Source organism: Rhinopithecus roxellana, chromosome 21 (assembly GCF_007565055.1).
Source record: "Rhinopithecus roxellana isolate Shanxi Qingling chromosome 21, ASM756505v1, whole genome shotgun sequence".
NCBI classification, from domain to species: Eukaryota; Metazoa; Chordata; class Mammalia; order Primates; family Cercopithecidae; genus Rhinopithecus; species Rhinopithecus roxellana.
Genome location: NC_044569.1, coordinates 62,986,035 through 62,999,719, shown reverse-complemented (window position 1 = coordinate 62,999,719; position 13,685 = coordinate 62,986,035). Strand labels below are relative to the sequence as shown.

At 47.8% G+C, this 13,685-nt stretch overlaps 1 protein-coding gene across 11 annotated transcripts in view; it reads right to left on the bottom strand.

Annotated features, from left to right (window-relative positions):
- ZNF532 (zinc finger protein 532) overlaps positions 1-13,268 on the bottom strand; it is a 129,764-nt gene extending 116,496 nt beyond the window's left edge. For 5 of the 11 annotated variants that reach the window (XM_030926053.1, XM_030926055.1, XM_030926056.1 and 2 more), the window contains exons 1-3: positions 12,336-12,628; positions 10,698-11,309; positions 10,504-10,613 (exon numbers count right to left, since the gene is read on the bottom strand). The gene's annotated coding sequence lies outside the window, so the exon portion shown is untranslated. Of the gene's footprint in view, positions 1-10,503; positions 10,614-10,697; positions 11,462-12,335; positions 12,629-13,079 lie in introns of those variants that run through there. The other 6 variants (XM_030926045.1, XM_030926046.1, XM_030926047.1 and 3 more) reach the window with 6 other exon arrangements.
- Between the last annotated feature and the right edge of the window lie 417 nt (positions 13,269-13,685).

The following is a 13,685-nucleotide window of genomic DNA, read 5'->3' as shown; positions in this document are numbered from 1 at the left end:
TCAGCTGGTCACTGAAGCTCTGAGTCTCCACAGGGATGTGAAGTATAACCTTACAGGGGATAGTAAGTGTAAAGCATCCAGCACACAGCAAACCTGTGAGAAACACTGGTTCCCTTTCCATAATGAAGCAAACACTAACCCGGCGTGGCTGTGTAGACCCGTGATGGAGACAAGTGAATTAGGAACACCTGAGAGAGAAAAAGGGGCCAAACCAGCACTATCTTTGTCAACAGAAGGAGAGACTAAAAGTTATCAACAAATGTGAATGCTGCAGGGCACCAGAGAAATTTCATTGCTAAATCTATTTAAATGTCCACCCACCATTCCAGAACAGCATTGCCCAAGGGAAGTGTAATGAAAGCCACGTATCTAGTTTTACATTTTCTAGCGGTCATATTTTAAAAACAGGAAAAAAAGGACCGGGCACAGGGGCTTATGCCCATAATCCCAACACTTTGGGAGGCCGAGTGGGAAAGATCACTAGAGCCTAGAAGTTTGAGACCAGCCTGGGCAACACAGCACGACACTCATCGCTAGGAAAAAAAATTTTAATTTTTTGAAAAGGAGAAAAAAAGACGGGAAGAAGGTGAAATAGCCAAAATGTTATGAATTCAACGTGTAATCAATATAAAAAACTAACAAGATATTTTGGTTTTTTTCCATTATGTCTTCAAAACCTGATATGTATCTTATACTTACAGCTTATTTCAACTAGGATTTGCCGTATTTCAAGCACTTAGTAGTCATATGTGGCTAGTGCTACCATACCACTGAACAGAGTAGTTCCAGAAATAAAATAATTATTCATAGATCCTTCTCCACTCACCCTTCTATCACCCCCAAATCCCAGTGTGCAGAATATAAGTATCTAGGCATTGTCAAACAAACGTGGGAAGTGAAGTGCCGGGGGAAAGGGTCAGAATATAGGCTTTTGCTAACCTGGCATATTTTCACAATCAAGTTTTGTTTTGAACTTTGGTCAACGCAAACTGCACCCACAGACAATGAACCCAAAGTACAGTCACTCAATGGAAAATTTTTCCAGGAGCAAAAAAAAGTTCAAGTACTAGATTATAAATACAAAATTCAAGCCGGGCGCAGTGGCTCACACCTGTAATCCCAGCACTTTGGGAGGTCAAGGAAGGTGGATCGCCTGAGGTCGGAGTTCAAAACCAGCCTGACCAATATGGTGAAACCCCATCTCTACTAAAAATACAAAAATCAGTTGGGCATGGTGGTGGGTGCCTGTAATCCCAGCTACTCAGGAGGCTGAGGCAGGAGAATCGCCTGAACCTGGAAGGCAGGGGTTGCAGTGAGCCAAGATCGTGCCATTGCACTCCAGCCTGGGCAACAAGAGCGAAACTCTGTCTCAAAAAAATATATAAAGGCCTGGCGCGGTGGCTCAAGCCTGTAATCCCAGCACTTTGGGAGGCCAAGATGGGCAGATCACGAGGTCAGGAGATCGAGACCATCCTGGCTAACACAGTGAAACCCCGTCTCTGCTAAAAAATACAAAAAACTAGCCGGGCGAGGTGGCAGGCGCCTGTAGTCCCAGCTATTCGGGAGGCTGAGGCAGGAGAATGGTGTAAACCCGGGAGGCAGAGCTTGTAGTAAGCCGAGATCCGGCCACTGCACTCCAGCCCGGGCGACAGAGCAAGACTCCGTCTCAAAAAAAAAAAAAATATATATATATATATATAAAAATATAAATAAATACAAAATTCAGACAAGATTCTCAAACCACAAATGAAAGTAGAGCCAAGTAGGAACAAATACACTACCCTTGTGCCTACATTTCACCCACTTTTAACCAGATATAGGGTAGCTGTAACTGAAGACCTAGAGACAAGGAGGGAGACACACAGTCTGTTTTCATGGTGAAAAACAAATTTACTTGCCAATGAGGTAAGGCAGGACAGGAGACAATACCCTCCAAGAAAGAAAAAGAAAAAAAAAGTGCTGGAACTAAGGCTACTCTCCCAAAACAGAGACCAAAGACCACAAAACAACAGCTAAGATTGTAGGAAGGACTTACCACACATATTCTGCTAAACACTTTATATGCATTTAATACTCCTAACAACCAACTCTCAGGAAGCGTATGGTTTAGAATTTAAGTAACCTGTTCAAGGTCCTGCAGCTAGTAAGTGGCAAAACACAGGTTTATATCATTGACATTTAGGCAATCAGGTTTTTATCATTGAGAGCCAGGCAAAGGCAAATGAAAATCTCCATGGCCTGGCCGGGCGCAGAGGCTCATGCCTATAATCCCAGCACTTTGGGAGGCCAAGGCGGATGGATCACCTGAGGTGGGGAGTTCGAGACCAGCCTGGCCAACATGGAGCAACCCCATCTCTACTAAAAATGCAAAATTAGCCAGGTGTGGTGTCAGGCGTCTGTAATCCCAGCTACTCAGGAGGCTGAGGCAGGAGAATCGCTTGAACCCGGGAGACGGAGGTTGCAGTGAGCCAAGATCACACCATTGCACTGCAGGCTGGGTGACAAGGGTGAGACTCCGTCTCAAAAAAGAAAAAAAAGAAAATCTCAATGGCCTTCATCACCCAGATTTCACTAGAACACAAAGCAAAATCAGTTTTCAAATTACCTCTCCCATTCTTGCTAGGTTAAATCAGCAAAACCAGCCAGGTGGTGGCTCACACCTGTAATCCCAGCACTTTAGGAGGCTGAGGTGGGTGGATCACCTGAAGTCAGGAGATCGAAACATGGTGTTACCCCATCTCTACTAAAATTACAAAAAATTAGCCAGGCATGGTGGCAGGTGCCTGTAATCCCAGCTACTTTCGGGAGGGCTGAAGCAGGAGAACTGCTTGAACCCAGGAGGTAGAGGTTGCAGTGAGCCGAGACTGTACCACTGTACTCTAGCATGGGCGACAGAGCAAGATTTCATCTCAGAAAAAAAAAAAAATCAGCAAAACCATTAAAGACCAGCTTCTCAACAAGTACCTGGGTAAAGCTTAATCAACTCGTGTTTTCAGGTTCACATAAAGATTATAAATAGAAGGTAGATTAAATACCATCAAAACAAAAGATAGCTGGGCACAGTAACTCACGCCTCTGATCCCAGCACTTTGGGAAGTCAAGGAAGGTAGATTAACTCGAGCCCCGGTGTTTGAGACCAGCCTGGGCAACATAGAGAGATCTTGTCTCTACAAAAAATGAACAAAATTAGCCAGGCGTGGTGGCACATGCCTGTAATCCCAGCTACTCAGGAGGCTGAGGCAGGAGAATCGCTTGAACCCGGGAGGCAGAGGTTGCAGTGAACCGAGATCACGCCACTGCACTCCAGCCTGGGTGACAGGGCAAAACTCGGTCTCAAAAAAAAAAAAAACAAAGATAAATTTTGGAAGACAGAGAGAAGGTAACTGATGAACTCTGTCTTGGGCTAGGACTATAGTGCTGGGTTCCAGTTCTAAACCTGCTATTGGCTACCTGATAGCCCCACCCTCCAACGTGGGCTCCCTGTAGAAAATGAGATAACTACAAATGTGTGAAGTACTTCCAGCTATGGGGTCCTTTACAACAGAGGGCTTTGAATTTTCCAACCTTACTAGATTTTTCAATGATCTAATTCTTACTATTCAAATCCCTGGAAAGCATTTGTTTCTCACAAAAGAAAAATGATAAAATCAATACCCATTACTAGCCCCGGGAGTCAGCCCTGGGGAAAGGAAGAGTTTGTGTCCCAAAATGCAAAGGCTGATGGTAAGAAAACAGTTCAAGAACCACAACACCCTGATTTATCTTTAGGTCTCCATGGATCACTCAAGATGTCTAAAAGCCCTAATTATGTAAAGCTGTAATAATAACTGACTGAAAACAGAAGAATACAAAATCTGCATTTGGGGTCCCTGAAGACCATCCTTAAAGAGTGATCCTTCGTAATATGTGAGACAGCTAAAAAAGCCGCTCTGCGTCTAAAAATTACTTATTTCAGTCTCCAGATTTAAACAGAATTTGCTCTCCCTCATTATAAAACAGCCAGAATTTAGAACTTCCTGCTGTAGAAGATGATTCAAAGAATTCTTTAAACTGTGTTTATTTATTGTTGGAACAAAAGATTCTTCTCGGCACCACTTTCAATTTGCTTTGATTTTCTCAGCCTTTTCAGATACATAAAACAAATACATCTTTCTAGCCCTTCTCCCTTCTAATCTGTATCCTCACCCCAGTACCCAATAAAATAAGTCTTTTCAACATGCTATTTCTAGAGCTGTCTCTGGTGCAAATACAGATGCTCTGCTCTCTGTGCTGACTACAATCAGGAAAATCTGGCTAAATACAAAAGCCCTGAGTGTATCTCAAACTTCTTCACTGCATATTCTCACTCTGGCAGTCATCAGCTATCACCTCCAACGTGAACGGCGTCAGTGTCTTTGCCGTTTAGCACCTGCTGTGCCCTCTCTGGGCACCTCCTGGCCTCCACACACTGAAATAGCTTCCATGCTCACCCCTCAGTGCACCAACTGTGCTCCCCAAGGCAAAACAGCACAGTGAGAAGGAGCATGTTTCAAATCCCATTTCCACTTCCACTTATGAGCTGGGAGGGTCTCTGTCTGTTTCCCTACTGGTACCACAGGGATAAGCATGTACAGCTCCTCTCATCATTTCGGTATCAAATGAGGTAACATAACAGTTGGTGCGGTGGTGCATGCCAGTGCCAAGTGCCAGCTACTTGGCTACTTGGGAGGCTGAGGCAGGAGGATCCCTTGAGCCCAGGAGCTCAAGTCCAGCTAGTTTGAGTTCAATCTGGGCAACATAGCAGGATGCCATCTCTAAGAAAAGGTTTAAAATAATCATTAAAAAAAAAAATGGGATAACAGACATAAAGTGCCATTACCTACTGCAGCATCTGCAGGTTTTAGCTACTGTATCATTTTCTACCTTCCTGGGAATCTTCTGCCCTCCAACTTGCTAAAGCATACGTTCTAAGTTCTTTAGCCACCCTTGCCGCTTCTTTTATGGTTTTCACTACATAAGCCATTTTCTTAGGGGACCCAAACCCAGCCCCTTTTAAAACACCTTTCTTCTATCCTCTCTGCTGTATGCTCATTACTACCGATCTTGACCTCCAGCCCAAGCAACCCTCCTAAATTCCAGGCTCACAGAGCCAGAGGCAACTGGAGCCCAAAACTGAACTCACTGTATCAAGTCCCTCCACCTCCACTCTTCCAAATCTATTCTGCCTTCGGAATTTGCTATCTCAAAGACAGGAACACCCAGTCTCCAAGCAACCCCCAGACAGCCATCTGAGAGGCAGCCTTACTCCTCCAATCAGGGACTACCTGGCCCCCTGAAGCAGCCCCCACCTACCATTCTATCCCCACAAACAACACCTGGGATGAAAGGCCCTCATCCTTTCTCTCCTGGATTGCTGGTTCCCTCTTTGGTCTCCCTACCTCCAGCCTGTACAGCCTCTATTCCATCCTCCATGGGGCTGCCACAGGACCTTTGTAACGAAAGGTCTGTCTTTCCTGCCTATACGGAAGTCCACCCTCAAGGGACTGCACCAAAAGGCCTCATCAGGTGGCCCTCAACTGCCTTCCAGCTCCATCCCCTGGCACGCCCACATCCCACTCAAAACACCAAGCTCTCCCCAGGCCTTTCCACGTGTGCTGCATGGACTTACACGCTCTCCCAGGTTCTGCCTGCCTCACATACTCTTACTGGTCTTTCACAGCTCCTCTGTGGACGCTTGGCATGAGATGGCCTATTCACATTCCTATCATAGTTTCTGGGGGCTCCTTCCACTAGATTTTTCTCCCTGGGGCCCTTTTCCCTCTGCACTCCCCATGCTTAGCATAATGCTCAGTGCTTAAACACTCAGTAAGTGTCTGTTAAATGGCAAGGCAATCCCCAGGTTAACATCATGTCTCACTTCTTGGGCTCCCCTCCCTCGTCTGTACCACCATTACCTTTGCCTGTTCTTCCCACTCCTGAAAGCTATTTTATCCTTAAAAAAAAAAAAAAAAAAAAAAAAAAAAAACTTGGGCTGGGCATAGTGGCTCACACCTGTAATCCCAGTACTTTGGGAGGCTGAGGCGAGCAGATCACAAGGTCAGGCGTTCGAGACCAGCCTAACCAACATGGTGAAACCCTGTCTCTACTAAAATTACAAAAAATCAGCCAGGCATGGTGGCGCTCACCTGTAATCCCAGCTACTCAGGAGGCTGAGGCAGGAGAATCGCTTGAACCTGGGAGACAGAGGTTGCAGTGAGCCGAGATCACGCCACTGAACTCCAGCCTGGGCAACAAAGCAAGATTCCACCTCAAAAATGAAAAAAAAAAAAAAAATCTTCCAAAATCTTCCAAACAAATCTTCCAAAATCTCCCCTCTTCACTGCTTTCACTGAATATTGCTTAAACATTTTCGGTTCCTAAAAACACATAAAAGCTGAAAAACTTCAAATATTATTAATAAAATGACAACAATACTTTGGCAGTCCATAAATCAATTATAATTCAGAAGTTGTTTAAACACAACTAAGATTTCAACAAAGATCTGTGGTATCACTTTCCAAAATTTCAATTCTATTATTGTTTTGTGTTTTATTGAACCTGAATGTAAAAATTAGACTGCCAACTGTTTCCGAAGAGATTAAAAATAATTGCTGCAGGAAATAAAGAATATTTTGCCACTTGCAGTTTTTTGTTTCCACTTTTGGCTAATTCTGATTAGTTCAGGGTTATAAAGCATGTCATCCCATTAGAGAGTGTTCTATTATCGTGATCATCTCTCGTGTGTCTTCAGACAATGTTCACTATGATCTCTTTCTCCGGGAGTCTTAACTGCAGCTGTCAAGGCTAGATCTTTTTTGTGAGTTACAATGAGTTGAATTTCTTTTCATTGAAACTTCTAACTCTTATGTATGTACCATATGATCCCAGCCATCCCAATTCTAAGAACAGTCACGCAATACAAACCAACGTTTTGGTCAACAATGGCCCCCATACACACAGCGATCCCATAAGATTATAATATTATATTTTTCCCATACCCTTTATATGTTTAGATTGGTCAGAAACACAAATAGTTACCATTGTGTTAAAAATGCCTACAGTATGCAGTACAGTAACATGCTGTATAGGTTTACAACGTAAGAGCAATGGGCTATACCATATAGCCTAGGTATACAGTAGGCTATAGTAGGCTACACCATCTAGGTTTGTATAAGTACATTCTATGATGTTTGCACAATGACAAAACTGTCTAATGATACATTTATCAGAATGTACCCCCCGCATTAATCGACACGTGACTGCATTTAGCAAAAAAAGAAATAAAAACTTATGTTCACACAAAAACCTGTTCAAATGTTTACAGCAACTTTACTCACAATTACCAAAAACTGGAAACAACCCTAATGTCCTTCACCCAGCAAATGAATACACTGTGGTACATCCATACAGCAGAATACTACTCAGCAATGTACAAAGAACCAAGTATCGAAACACAGAGTAATATGGATGAATCTGAAACGCATCTTGCTATCTGTATGACATTCTGGGAAAGCCCAAGCTCTAGGAAGAGAGAACCATGTCCCTATAGTGGGACAGTGGATGCCAGGGGTAGGAGAGGCTGACTACAGAGGGGTAGCAAGAAGAAATGCTCTGGTGTGATCAGCCTGATCTGCTTCGCCCGTGGTGGTGGATAAGCGACTCTATACATATGCCAAAACCCACAGAACTGTATACCACAGAGTAAATTTTACTGTACACAAATTTTAAATTTTTTTAAGTTAATTATTTAACCATGACTTGGTTAAAGATCAGCCCTAAAACAAAATGAACACAAAGGTGTGTGTTTCCATAATGTTTATCAAGTCAGTAGTTCTTGTTCCGATGGTCCTGGGATTAGGAGTCAATGATGGGGAATGAAGGAGTCAGTTCCCTTGTACTGGCAACCTCTGCTCCAGGTGTGAACAGCCAGTTGGCGTTCTACCAAGGATACAGTAAAGGTTGTTCCAAGCCAACTGGAGAGTGACTGTATTGCACAGCAAAGTCCAAGAGAACATTTCAAGATCAGAAATAAATGGGAGATGGGAGAACACAAACCCTAAAATTCTAACTCCTAGTCAAAGGCATCAGAAGATTCCACTGACAAGTTGGCAACCTCCTTCCTAGACCTTCCTTCAAATGAGTCAAGGTGGGTGGGGGCAGGGAATCGCTGAGAGAAAAGAGCAGAAGAAAAAGAGAATGTGTGTGCTCCTGAACCAGGGTGTGCTGAGAGTTCCAAACGCCCTGGCTCCAGTGTTCTTTAACATGGAAAAAATGACTCTGAATAGGCAAAGGATAAAAACAAGAAGGGTTCAACACCCAGTTACACTTTATTTCCAGTGTGCCCTCTTCAGCCAAACCCACACATTCCTGCTCCGGAGGGGATGGACCGTAGGTCATCCTTAGAGCCTGCTACAGGCACTGCTGACCAGGGGCTGGGTTCTGGGCTCCACAGTGACAGGAACTGCAGGCACCGGGTCCCCCCTGGCTCTCCCAGGAAGGAACATGCCCTAGCTCATCCTGCACACTCACATCCACATTCCCCAGCCCAGAAGACTCTCCCCACTCCAGGGAGGCCTGGGCCTGCTACATTGTTATACCTCAGCATGAGATCAACACCTGAGACAAGCTCCAATCCAAGATGAGCTCATGCCTCTCGCCCCAGAGAACCAGCTCTCCAACCCTCAGCAGCATTTGCAGCTGGAAAGACTGGTCTAAATGCAAAACAAATGCTATCTTCAGGAGACTTCAAGGGGGAGGGAGAGGAACAAAGCTAAAAACCACCAAGACAGAAAACCAGAACATTCCATGATATGCAATGCTCTATGAAAAGGTTTTTTTAAACATATTCGCAGTGTATAGCCGTGGCAAGGGGTTAGCTGTCAAAGTTAAACAAAAGTCACTGACTCTCAAAAGACAAGAATGAAGGACTAAATGATAAAACAGCTTATTGTATTAAGCTAATTAAGGTTTATCATACTAGCCATCTGAGTTTTAGTTGCCATCAGAAACGCAGGAGCAGCACACCACGCAGCGTGGATTCGGATCTGCTTCGCAAGCATATTCCTGCCACACTCATCCACAGAACCTCTGGCAGTCAGAAATGATGGAGAATTGAAAACCAATTTTAGCACAGTGATTTGTAAAGAATTTTGTTCCATCATGTAAGCTATTTACTGGTATATCCGTCTGAGATTACATTTATCTCTATTAAATACTCCATAAAGTATCCTGAGCTAACCATGCACTCTTGTTTCCCTTTTGCCAGTTTTATCACACAGTGGATGTTCTGTAGCCAAATGAAAAACAGTTTAACAATAAAACCCTTGCATACTTGACGTCCTTCACTGCAGATATCCTGCCCACCAACTGCCAGCACACAACTTAACCAATTCCAGGATCCTCGGCATTGCTGAAAAGCCCCTATTCTGCTGAACACGGAGAGGAACAAAATGCCCACTTCGAAGGAGGGGAAAATTGTATTTTCAATCATGTCTTCTATGGGCTCCTCTTGACTGTACTTTTACCAAAAACCAACAGAAAGGCAGGACCAGTTCTATCTGTTGTTGAGATCACACTGGATCCCATTCTGGAGCTGCTGGTTTCCTGTTTGGGGAAGTTGCACTTCTTTTCACAAGGAACCCAAGGCAAAATGTTGAGTGTTCCCCTGTAAGCCCCCTCAGCCTTTGTTCTTCACTTTGCTAGTCTCCTTACTCCTTTCTTCTCTCCTCCCCACTCCAACCTCTGGTTTTGGAGGGTGCATTAAAATCCCTGCTCAAACCCAACTGCGATCTTTAAAGGCATCAGACATTTTCTACCACCCATTCCAGTACAGCTTTGAGTTAACAGGCATCTTTTCACAGATGAAGCCAGACTACCCGGCTTCCTCCTGGTATTGCATTAGTATTCCACATTAAACATATGCCACAAAGAATCCAATGGCGAACTCACCGTCAACAGCCCCCAAAATCAATAAAAGACATTCCACCACTTGACTCGGAGTGAAAAGCCTTTCAGGTTAACACAAGAGAGCAAGGTAAAAGAAAGGTGATGAATGAACAAAAGGCAAATCTACCTTCAGACTCCTCAAATCCTACAAAGGTGGCTAGGCTGCCTCGATTTGGTGAAGTCCTTCCTTTTCTTATCATCATCGGGAAAATGCCACATGTGTACTGCTTTCGTCTTATGCAAAACAGCACATTCTCCACAAGGCCCTGACGCCTACCATTCTCCACAGTCGCTTCCTTCCAGGCCTGACTCTCCCAATTGCCCAGACACATGCGATTTAATGAAGGCATTCAGATTTCGCCTTGATCGCAATACCATCATAAAGTCACTCTAATCCCATTAAACTGGGATAATATTAAGAGCATTTCTTCTCCACTCTGAACCCAATTTTATCTCCTGGGTAGCAATCCACGGTCCATCTGTGTCTAAATGGATCTGCAAATAAATATTTAAATTCATGCTCAAAACAGCATATCTCACCTTGTGAACCTTGACCTTTTGGAAAGACTTTAGACCAATGTTCAGTTACTGTCACACGGCTGCATTCTCAGCAAATAGGAAAGGGTTAAAAGCAGCCTCAGTCAACAGGCCTACAAGGAAAAAAAAGACAGCATGTATGGCTAACAGCATCACTGGAATGCATTTATGCTCATTTCCTAGAACAATATTGTTACCTTTTGGCCTTCATAATAGTCAGAAGCATCCCCAACACCCTTTAGTAGCTTCTAAAAGAAAAAGCACAAAACAGAACATACCCTGCAAGAGAAAAAAAGCATGCAAAGTAGCATTCTCCAGCAACAAACAAACTACCATTACAAACCCCTCAGTTCACTTTGGTTTTGTTTTGTTAAAAACACCGAGAAAGAGAGAGAGAGAGACTCCATCAACCAAGTGTCCCCACCCTAGCAAGGCACATTTTTTTCTCTAATAAGGGTCATAAATCTCAGCTCCTTGTCCATCCCTTAAGCAAAAGAAAAAGGCAGGAAAAGCCCAAGTAATCTCAGACCCTGCAAACCTGCACCTTTTTTTCCATCTTCTCTACCCAGAATCTTTTAGGGCTCCATTAGTCACGTACCAGTGCTGTGTGGTGTCTAAGTGTGCATTCACATACTGTGTAGGGATGGTACCTTCCTGCAAGCTCCTCTGCTTTTGGCTGCCATGAAGGGAGGAAGCTGCTATCCTACTGTAGTAGCTCAGTGACTGCATTGTGTTCAGGAGCTGATCTGCCTCAAACCAGTTTCAGCCGGTTCTGGTCACCCTACATAAAAAAGCTATGGCAACCCTCGCTGAGTTGCCAACAAGTCCCTGAAAATCATCAGCACAAGGGGCATCTCGCTGGGGGTTGCTCTTCCCTCTTAGGTCTTCCTGAGGAGGGGAAGGTCATCGTGTGTCCCCCCACCCCACGAGCACACAGCCTTGGAAATGCTCACCTCGCAAGCACCCCAGAGCCCCTCAGGGCCCATCCCCCCTCCCCTCCACCCCACAGCCCACCGCAGACACTGTTTCCCCCTCCTTCTCCTTCCCCCACTTACCTCCCACAACCTGGCTCAGATCTTTGTGTACGTGTGTGTCAGTGTGTGCTCTCTGTGTTGGTGGCTGACAAAGAGCCCCCAAGAAAGCGAGCTATGTGTGTCTGCTCACACGGGATGCGTCGGCTGCAGAGCCGGCCTGGCCTCCTAGCACAGTGGTGCTGGCTTGTTGACCAGGCTCCTCTCTGCTGTCACCCCCACCCCACCCAGCCCCCTCCTCCCTTCCGTCCCTCTCCTCTCTCTCCCAGCCCTGTCACCACCACCAGCAGCCCCCCAGTCTCCTCCTCCTCCTCCTCCAACCTTCTCTTCTTTCAAGCACCTGGGGGGAGAAGTCCAAATCCCTTCACCTCGGGGGAAGAAAACTGGGGCTGTCTGGGGAGGGGGCGGGGGGCGAAGGCAGGGCCAGTGGGAGAGGGGGCACGGAGGCCTCTGGAAACGCATCTGTGCCCGGCCGGCGCCGGCGGGGGGAGTAGGAGAGCCGCGCTCACGTGGCCCCCCTCTCGGAACCTGCGGGGCCTAGCCGGGGCAGCTCCTCCTCGGCCCCCCAAGCCAGCTGGCGGGGCGCGAAGGCCGGCTGTCCCCAAGGCCAGGGTGGGACAGGCCACTGCGGGCAGGCCCAGGGGCCTGAGCCTCACGCGCTCACCCCGCCGCAGGAGTGGGCACGAGGGGCCGCGCCCCGCCTCTGCCCGGCGCCCACCCGCGCCCCTGCGTCCGGCTGCCCTGCGCCCCTCGCTCGCCCTGGCCGCCCCTCGCCGCCCCGCACCCCCAGAGGCGCACACCCACCCCCTTCCCGGGGTTGGCCTTCGCGGCGGTCAAGCCTGGGCGTCTGGGCCGCAGCTCGGATGACCTTTGTTCAGCGCGGCGCCGCCGGCGGCTGCTGCTGTGGCTGCTGCTGCTGTCGTCGGAGCGGCGGCGGCGGCGGCGGCGGCTTCCATGTTACGGGCGTGTCATCTGCGTTCCCGCTGCCGGGGTCTGTGTGTGCGTGTGCGGTGGAGCGGCCTCGCCGCCGCCGCCGCCTCCCGGGCTCCCTGGCCGCCGCCGCCGCCGCCGGGCCTCGCCGAGCGCCCGGCCCGGGCCCCGCGCCTCCCCGGGCACCGCGCTCTAGGCCGCGCGGCGGCGGCGGCGGCCGGCCCGCCACGCCGGGGCCTACAGCTGGGGGTGCGGGCCCGGGCGGCGGCGGCGGCGGCTCGGCCCGGGCGGCGAGCGAACAAAAGGGAGCGCGGGCGAGGGGGAGGGGGCGGCCGGTGGGGGAAGGGAGGCTCCTGGCGCCGGGCGGCGGCAGCGCGAAGCCCCGCGGCCGGCGGGCGCCGACGCCCGGCCGCTGCGGAGCCCGGAGTCCGGCGGCGGCGAGAAGGCGCCCCGCGGACCTGCCAACTCTCGCCCATATGGGGCCGCCGGCTCGCGGCTTCGCCCCGGGAGCGGAGCGGGGTGGTGGGGCTGGTGAGGGGGCGCAGGGAGGGCTGCTTTTTTCCAACGACATTGTGGGCTCTCACCCAGTCCTTTCCGTGGCCCCAAGCCGCGACTTACTCGAGTGGAAGGAAGCAAGGCCTCGCCAAAGATGGTTGAAAAGACCGTGAGCCTCTACCCAGGATCTTGAAGCCAAGGTGGTGTTTTGTTCTCCTCGTAATGGTGGCAAATAAGTAAGAAGAGAGCACGCTATCTTCAGACAAATTAAATCTGAAATTCTCCCTGGAGGTGGAAGAAGGGGCTCTCCTCTGGTTAGTTAGTGGTTTGGAGCCCTTTTCGCCTTCAACTGAGCCACAAAAGAATGGAAGACACCCCCTGGGGTGGGGAGAAAGCCCTGGTGTAAAAGACACACGTTTGCTTTCAGAGAAAAAGCCACTGGGGCCAGATTGAAACATGGCATGTTCAGTTCATGTAGGTTTTTTTTTTTTTTTCCCCTTAATGGGGGAATGATATTGAGTAAACAAGATGTAATAGCTAGGTCTTTAAATTCTAGAAGGGAGATGGTGTACAAATGTAACAAGCACATATTGTACATACAGCAGGTGGTCATAGCCTACGGAACACAAAAAGATACATATGTAAGCCTGCTAAAGGTCACGGAGGTGTATAATCGTGACCCATGCAAGGGCGAGAGACGATAGATTTCCATTCCAGATGAGGTATGCT